Here is a 9,862-nt window from a genome sequence, read left to right as displayed (position 1 = left end):
AACTCAAACTAGGATCCAATAATTTTCACAAAACGTGTTTGGGAAAAGAATTTTTTAATAAGATGGTTGGGTTAGGGACATGGGCTCGGTCTCTTGTCATGTTCTTGTTTGATTGTTGGCTTGGGATGGGGAATGTGGACTTTGACTTAACTGTAGTTTTATAGGAAGATTTGGTGTGTACAGTCAGCCAGAGCTCAGGTAGGAGAGTGGTTCTCAAAATACCCATACTTGTTATTTGTGATGAATTTAAATTTGTTGATATGTGAATTGTTAGAAAAGCATGCTAGTTGATAAGCTAAGCTCTTTTAGGAACTGGTGGGTAGAAGTACCTGATTTTTGTGATGCCTTATGGTATAGGGAATTGCTTGTAATATGTTATTTGATTGTGTGATTGCAACGTGTATGCTGTATAGTTGTATGCGGTTCTATTATATAGCCTTAGAGTGACTGACTTTGCCTTACTTCACGTTCCTCGTTTGGTTGTGGACTTAGTATGTAGTCGATTATTCGACAATCTATTTGACCTCATATTGTGTATAACAAGCATGCACAAAAGCAACCAGCAGTGCGGGAGTGGGGATAATAATAAGAGGATTCTGTAGGAAGTTAGTGTAGCTCGTAGGAGTATGTGGGTGTTAGTATACCTAGGAGTGGTCTAGTGCAGTGACTTAGGATCTTAGGATGATTTTTGAATCAACTACGGCTAGGTGTGGAAGGTAGTATGGCCCCTTCTACTGAAAGCATAGGATCCATGTGAGATTCAGGGGGAACCTCGAGGCTACTAAGGAACTAACAGGAGGGCAACATAGTGTGTTGAGCATTGCATTTTATGTTTGACCTTCCCGTTGTATATTTTTAGTATGGTGACTATCGGAGGATCAAAATCAGTTGTTGGTGGCACTCTGAGGGCAGCTCCGAGTGATGAGGAGATCCACGAGATCATTACTTCCAGAGTGATGAGGAGATCCACAAGATCATTACTTCGCCCCTTGGACAGTACTCTTGCATTAACATTTGCTTTAGATTCTCCCAACCCATAGAATTTGCCACTACCAGTGTTAGTGACTTGACGTGGCCATTCCACCACGTCAGAGCTCTCTCGTAGAACGTACAAGCGGCAAATTTTACCTTGCTCACTTCCAGACATGCACAGATCTCGAAAACCGCTTCTGTTTTCTCTATCCATTGTGATAGAGCCATTATCCCTCCGGATCCGTTAAAAGTCATGGGCTTGCTATTGGTGAATTCATTGAAGGTGCAATCCCCTGAACGACCTTGACGTTCGCCATTCGTAGAGCTATTTACTCCTCCTCCGGACCCATTATTACTCATTTGTGCCATTGCTGTTGTCACTGCAGCTGTTACAGTAGCTATCAATACGACATTTTCCGTCGATGGAGGGGGTGGTGGTGGAGGTGTTGCGTTGTTGACACGACGTGTAGATCTACGGGGCGACATCGTGTTGCTAAAGAAATAAAATGAAGAACATAAGTTTTTTAATGATTGGAAGTTGTGTGTTAATAAATTTGTTATTTTTATCAATTTATAAATTCGATTGACCTACCCAAGGTTTAGAGCTTGACTCATAATAAAAGTGTGTATAGTGATAGATAATCTTATGAATCTGAATGGTATTCAAAGAATTAACACATAAAGGAATTTTTTCATATATATTAAACATATGCTGAGTTACATTTGAAGTTAGGAAAATTTCGACCCTTCTAAGGATCTCCGATACAGAAGTTAAAGAAAAGTAAGACTTTTACCAGAGTTCCTATGCTATAACAAAATTTTGGGATTCGGCAAGTACTACTTGCGACATAGGTTGCGCTTGGAGCTTGACTCCGTGTCTGATTGCTTTGCTTCCATAAGACGCCTATCGAAGGCAGCTTGTTGTTCCCTTATATCAGAGAGGGCTGGAATCAGTTGTGCCTGGAATGTGTCGGTTCGGAGTTGGGCATTATCCTGTGCCCTGTCTAGTCGACGGATGTCGGAAGTGTGAACTTGTACCTCCACGTTGACTTCACGAATCCGGTTAGCTTGAACCTCGAATTGATAGGACTGGTTGGCTAGTTTGCCCACCATGACTGGGAGTGCTCGGTCGGCTGAACCTACATCCCTGACGTCATAGAAGTCCCGACACATACCATAGGGAGGACGTAACCCTTGTTGTTGGCTCCAATGGTGAAGGTGACTTCCCCAACCGGGAGTTGGTCCCTGAAAGTTTCTCCTAATAGCGGGAGGGTGAGCGACTGGTGGGTTGATTACTTCTGGTTCTGAGTCTGTCCCAGAGTCATCCCTTCCTCCAACTCGATAGGTTCCTCATCCTCTTCGGGGTCCTCCTCTATCCATCCCCCATTGCCCTGATTCGGGTAGTAGGGATCCCCTTGTGGATAGAATCCAGCCATTGTATCTGTATGAGAATAGAGGTATGAGAATTGTCTAGAAGTTAATACATGTAAATCTAAACACGTAAGTTAAACTATTGTATTTACCAAATACTCCTATAGTATTTAAATTTGTATGTTTGATACTAATGTCATTTTTGGTAAGTTTTGACTTGTTGCTCACTACGACCATTCTTCGACATACATTAGTCCGATCTCAGATAAATATAGTTGATCAGGCTATATTTGTCCCAAATCCGATTACATATTCCGAGGCTTAGTCGTAGTGTCCAACTTGTCTTAATACTTCTTGTATAGTTCTAACTATGAAAATAAATCATTGTATGCACGTATTTGTGCTTTTACGACCCAAATAATTTAAGTTAAAGGAAACGTGGTTTAGGTCTAAAAACATTTTGTCAGAGAGTTTTAGTCCCTTACGCATTTATAGTTTGTATATCTTATGTGGTTCGATATACTTAGTTCACTATAAACAATGCTCTGATACCAATCTGTCACACCCCCAAACCAGAACGGCGGAAACGTTCGAGGGCGGATGACTTCATGTAGTATTGAAACAATTGAATACATAGTAAAGAAAGTAAACACAACCATCATATATATAATTTGAAAGTTACATTGTTGGATGATACTTGTTTCAAAAACAAATTACAATATGATGACAAAATGAGTTTAAAACTGACGCCTTAGCATCACTTCTCCAAAAGCTGAAGTTTACCTGTATTACTAAATCCCTGAGAAATACAAGCAGATTCGAAAGAGTAGATTAGCATTTAAGCTGGTGAGTTCATAAGTATTTAATGTCAATGTTTGTATAAATTTGAATAAATTTGTTTCTAGATGTTTGAAAACTCCTAGAAAATCTCATATTTCCTACTAGTATTAAAGTAGTCTTCTACAAGACCCGACTGTTTTGAATGTTGTTTCTAAAATTTCAATATTTTTCCATAAGTGTGTGGTAATTTAAAAGTTCCAAAAACTATAATGCAATAGTGTTTTTCATGCCTAGAATAGTAGATTTATGTATGTATAAAATCGCTAAGGCATTTGATAACCCCGTAAATCAACGTGTTTTTAATACTCCATGTGAGTTTTACAACCATGCTATTGACTCAGACTGTCTGTAACAACGTTCTTCAGGCATTGGAGTGTTATGACGTTTGTCACCCCAGACCTGCCGGTCTAACTGTAGCTAACAGTTTAGGTGTGGGATTGTCAATCTCGTATAGATCTATACACAAGTATCACGCTCTCCCTACAAGAGATTATTGTATATAATACAGGACTTTAACTGCATACTCGAAAGTACGTGAAGCTGAACGTCTCACAAAACTTAGTATCAAATAGATTTACATATGAAAAGCTCATTTGTTCTTGTATATGAAAGTATTTCTTTGATATAGTACTTATAGTATGTAAAACCTCTTGAATATCTAGTAAACTATACCTATTATAGTTTTTCTCAAATGTATGATTCATTGTATGATAAACCCTAGTGCAATATCAGCTTGGTATGTAAGTATAACATTTGTAATAACCCTATTGAACATTTATTCACCAAAATATAAATAAAGTGTTTAATATTCGTATGAAAACATGTTTTTATTCTTAAAGGACAAGATGTTATTGAATAGGTGTTGCATGCGAACGTTTTCATATGATAGTTAAGAATCACATATGATTTGTTATATAAAGATAAGTGTAGTAAAAGCTTATTGTTTTCCACACGAGAGTAACCGTGTGTTTACTTGTATCCCCCCTCCTTTAAAAGTGTATAAAAGCATTTATAAAGTATTTGAAAACATAGTTGTAGGGGTATGAACTCACTTGATAGATAGAAGAAGGTGAAACGATAACTGAGCAGAACTTCGACTAGGGAAAGTTGAATTTCTCGGGATTCTCGGGAATTTCGGGAGTCTCAGAAGTGAAAAACCTTCCTTCGGAACTTGGGTATGAAGAATGGGGCTTCGGGATGGCTTCGGGGGGTTTAAACGCAGAGCTTCGGCACGAGAGAGAGAGAGAAGAAATGAGCAATGAAACCCAACACCTTCGGTTGCTATTTATAGCCCTATATTGGGCGCCACGTCGTGGTACACCTCACCACGTCTTGGTGAGTGATTCTATCCTCTTCCTTTGACGAGACGTTTGCTGAAGAAACTGGCAACCATCAGTCACAATACCACGTCGTGGGCTTCTTCACCACGTCGTGGTAGGCCTGACAGCCTCAGATTTTGTGTCGCAAACTTGTAAAATTCGTAACTTCCGCGTACGAGCTCCGTTTTTAACGTTCTTTATATCCACGCGTAGGTGAGATTATGCTCTACAACTCTTGTTTAGACTCCGTCGGCAAATTTTGAATTTAATTTTTATTATTTATTTTTAACAAGCTCGGACACGAAAAGTCCGTTAAAAATCCATAACTTCTTCATGTGATGTCCGTTCTCGTCAGACTTTATACTGTTGTGCTACTATTGTTGAGATCTTCGATTCTCATTTAGGTTGTATCGGCTAAAAATCTCTCGATCTTTTAGTTGTCTGCTACTATATCCGAAACTTGGAAAAATCATAACTTGCTCATACGAAGTCAGATTTGGATGTTCTTTTTATATACGCATACGGTTTAACGATATCTACAACTTTCATTTAGATACCTAAGACTAAATATAATTGTATTGAAACTTCGCGTTTTACGTTTATCAGTATTGCCAGTTTTTACTATGACTTTTAGATTGGTCATAACTTCTTCGTTATAATTCGGATTTTAGTGTTCTTTATATTTCTGAAACCCTTGATACGATGTTTATCATTTTATGTAACCCAATAGAGACTTTTGAACATTCAAATTTTGATGCAAATTTCATTACATTAAAAGAGATTACAATTCTTGACTTTTTAGGTCATTACACTGATTCAAAAGTATCGGGTTGTCACAGATCAGTTGAATGGAATTATCTTGATTAACTCTGGTTTTTATTGATTAGTCATTATGAATGGATTGAGTATTATCCTTGAGGTTTTTGCAGGCATGTTGGATGTCGGTGAATGTTGTTGTGGGTTTAGAATTCCATGTGTAACTGGATACCAGTGGTTGGGATCAAGTAGTAGAGTTTATATTTGTGAAGTTCTTAGAGTCTATCATATTCCAAGTGGATGAGAGTAGATACCTCGTAGCAGGAAGAACTTATACCAAGGTTCAGATTGCAACCAGATTTCTCCTTTTCGTGACTTTTGCGTAACTGCTTAATCTTTTGTTTTTGCACCGGATTCATTATCAGCTGTTGAATTTTCCTTCGAGTTTTATTAGTTTTAGTTATGATAGTAACCTATAGGGAGTCCTTGTAATTTAGACTATATGGTGTTAGGAGCCCAGGTTGAGGGTTGTAAGGAGGGCTTCCTTATATGTTCTTGTTTTATTAGGTCTTGGAAGTCTGAGTTATGGCCCAAAGGCCTGGCAGGGTTAGATAAGTCTTGTTAGCCTGAGTGTTGTTATTAGATTGTGGATTAGGGGTAAGGCTAGGTGATGTTATTGGATAATGGATCGGGGGTAAGCTCGAGTGCTGTTATTGGTTAGCGGATTGGGGTAAGCCCGAATGTTGTTAGTAGATAGTTGAGTAGGGTTGTTAGAGCCAAGTACGAGCCTGGTCTAGTTTAGTATGTGGTCGTTGGGTTTCCTTGCATTGATGCATTTATATGCAGGATTAGCATAACGACAATTGACTGAGAGTTCCGTGACTCATTGTTCAGAAGGACGACATATGGCCGAGAAGATCGAGGACCGATGAAATCTGTGAATTTCGGTCAGCATAGTTGAAAGAAAGGGCGGATTAGCCTTGTCTGCTGAGTTTTGTAAGGACTTCTCAATAACACATCCGTGTGTGAGGTTGGAAACTATGGTGTAGGATGTAGTTCCTTATTCGGATTTTCGTGAACGACATAAGGCCAGGAGACCTTAGACGAATTAGGTTGGGAGTTTCGGTTAGAGTGGCAGTCAATTTGTGTGGCTCTATCTACCTGAAGGTCAGATATGATTTCAGAGCCAACAGATCATAGACTAAGGAGCATATTTATTTCTCTTGTGGATTAAGGATGTTGTGATGAGCAGTGTTTTCTTCAGGTCACTTGATTCTCGTTAAAGTATGCATAGGTATCGTGAGGTGATCAACTGATCAATAGATGTTGTGATACTTGTGATTTAGACCGTTTGCGTCTTTGCTCGAATTGGCTCATGGGCTAGTTTTGGAACCTTGGTTGTTGATAATGGTAGGTGTTAGTATGTAAGTGACCTCAAACCGCTAGGAAGAAGTCAAGCTTGAAATACTCACAAGGGGTTTAGAGGGTGTTTGAAAGGGAACTTCAAGGACCGATTTCGATAACAAAATCTAATTTAAGTGGGGGAGAATTGTAAAACCCGTTTCCTAAAGAAGGTTGGACAAGACTTAAAGAATCGAAATAAGGTTTTTGAAGAAACTGCTCTGCCACGACATGGGGCATGGATGCCCACGACATGGCGTGAGGTTTAATGAAACACATGTTTTGGGGATGCCATGACGTGGAATAAGTGACCATGCCGTGGCAGCCGATGCAACTCTATTCTGGAACTTTAGGCTTTCCTCCATATATTAACACCTTAACTCTATTTCTAGGTTATCTTCTTCAGCCTCCACCTCCCCATCTCAAAACCCTAGCCTTCATGCATGTTTGAGAATCCATTTCATCAATTTGGAGCCTTGATCTTGGGTTTTTGGTAGAGTTTTTGAAGATGGAAGTTCACAAGGAAGAAAGGGGACAAGAAGCAAGTGTGGATCCAACATTCTCTATAGATTTCTGAGTTGTTGATGGTATAAAGTTCATACCTTGGCACCTTTTCTTCTAGATTCAAGTTCTAGGTCATAATTGGGTTGTTTTGTCCCTTTCTTGGATATTCTTCGATTTTGAAGAAACTCCAGATCATGTAGTGGCTTTCCTAGGTCCTTCGGCTGTTGTTGATTGAGAAAAGGACCATGCTTGGTGTATGCTGTCTCCATGTTCAAGTTACAACCTCATTAAGGACCTAATGGATATTAAATGCTAGATCTAGCCTTGAAATGGAGTCTAAATGGATAAAGTTGGAGACTTTATCCATTAAGTCAGTTTGGGAGAGTATATCTGGAAGTATGAGCTTAGATCTGGAAGGATTAAGTTCTTAATGAGAGAAATGAAAATTTTCCAGTAGCCATGGGTAGAGAAGTCAAAAATTATAACTGTCTTGTTCTAGCATTACCACGATATGGCCAAGGAGGGCCACGACATGGCGATGCCCTGCATATTGACTGTTTAACCTTGTGACCACACGGTGTGGTCATGGGAGGCCACAACGTGGTGTTAACTTTGACCAAGATTGACCACTGACTTTTGACCTAGTTGGACTTTCGGTCAAATTTGAGGGTTTTGGACTATTGATTAAGATTCTTCCATGTTTTTATGGTGATGGGCTCGCGAAAGAAAGAAGTGCAGAAAGGGAAGTGTGTCGCAGTGTTTTGGGGTTCTTCATTTCAGGTGAGTTTTTCCTCACTGTACTTGTGGTTCGAAGGCACCAATGTTGGCACACTAGGTTATGTATCCTGGTATACAGAACATTGTTATGCTGTAGTGATCTTTTTGCTCTGCATGATTATTTGTATGCTGGTTAGAGTACCAGTAGGCTGGTTATCGTCTAGTGGGGTGACCTAAGGGCTGTAAGAAGTCATATAGGATAACCTGAGAACTCTTGATCTAGGCTTTCTTACATGTTCCTCGTTTGGTTGTGGTTCTAGAGTAGGATCATTTGTCCAGGTGGCTATTTCACATCTGGTTACTAATGGCTATGTATTCTATGGAGATTATTTGGTAGCACAGTAGTGTGCTGTGAAAGGTCTAGTAGGCGGTAGTGAGCTGTATGATTGGTGTTTTCTTGTATTATGTGCCTACTTGATCCTCGATTGTTTATATATCGACATAGTGTCGTTGGGTTGAGGTGGTACTGCTTCGTGTGGTACTCCAACAAATCCGGGAGCAATCCAGAAATAAGTTGAGGGTTGGGAGGGAAATCCAAACTTATGTTGTGGGCTCGGGAGCAATCAATCATAAACTGAAGAGTAGGAGGGCAATCCAGACTTATGTTGTGGGCTCAGGGGTAATCTAGTCTCTTGACTGTGGACCCAGTGTGCAGGGCAATCCAGTTCGATGACTGTGGGCTAGGGGTACTCCAGTCCGATGACTGCGGACCCGATATGCATGCTTGTGTATTTGTTGGGTGGGGTATTTTATGGAAACTCACTAAGATTTGTGTTTACCTAGTTGTTTATGTTTCAGGTTCTATTGGTGATCGTGGGAAGGCGAAGGAGGGACTGTACACACTCATCAACAACATTGAGGACTCCACGTTTATTATAATACCCTGAGTTTTGATCAATGTAATTGGGAATAAATAGTTTTTCTTAGAATGGATTTATAATTGGAAGTTCTACCTTAATAAACATGAAAAATTTTGGTTGTGAAAATGGGATGTTACAAAACATTTTTTTTCAAAAACTAAAGTTACGGAATAGTCCTTGCAAAACCAAGAAACTAAGTGGAATAGATTTTCATAACGTTAATACATTGCCCAAATACATTGATAATAAAACTATTACATTCATAACATTAGCATGTCAAGTAAATATGTTGATGTGGAGATGCATAAGCTCATTTCTTCATGGGTCGTAACTTTGATTCAGGTGGGATGCTCCACTAAATACATAAATGTTCCAAAGTACAATGCTAAAATAAGGAAAATTTGAAGTGGGATACTATGATAAAGAAAATCAATGACAGCCAAAGTAGGCCTTATTAGACCTCCATAGAGTCTTTTTTTCTCTTGGAACTTGTTTCTCTAATTTTTTAGAAGATTGGTCTCTGTTTTTTTCCCATGAACATTCTTTTCCTAATTGGTTCTTATGTTTAGCTGGGTAAGTGGTTGGTTTACATACTCGTTCATGAATTTCCACCCAACTCATGCCACACACAAAGAACCAATAAAATTGACATATTATTGTTCCAATATTGGTCATTTTTTAGGGTTGTTTTTATTCATTTGGTCCATTCCAAGTAAAATGAGTACTTTTGGTCCATCAATATTGTTAATTTTTTCAATGTTGGTCTCATAGATATAGGTCTTGTTTGTTTTTTCTAAAAAAATCACTTCTGACCACTTATTGTTGCGCCACGCAGTACACTTGGCCCTTCGCAACTGTTTGTTTTTCAGAAGAAGTCTTATTTAAAAATTGTTGCGTGTGTGCTGCGTGGCGCAACACTTGACCATCTGCTTTAAACCTCTTCACACCTTACTTTAACTTATTGCAGCAGTCTATAAAGGTTAAAAAACAAACATACTTTTTATTACATGATGCAGTCGTGTGGTCCCCCTCTTCTGCTATAGAGGGTTGTAGAGGTTGTTC

This window comes from Lactuca serriola, chromosome 6 (genome assembly GCF_051521515.1).
Source record: "Lactuca serriola cultivar US96UC23 chromosome 6, Lser_US96UC23_V15, whole genome shotgun sequence".
Classification (NCBI taxonomy): Eukaryota; Viridiplantae; Streptophyta; class Magnoliopsida; order Asterales; family Asteraceae; genus Lactuca; species Lactuca serriola.
This window is presented reverse-complemented; position numbering follows the sequence as displayed.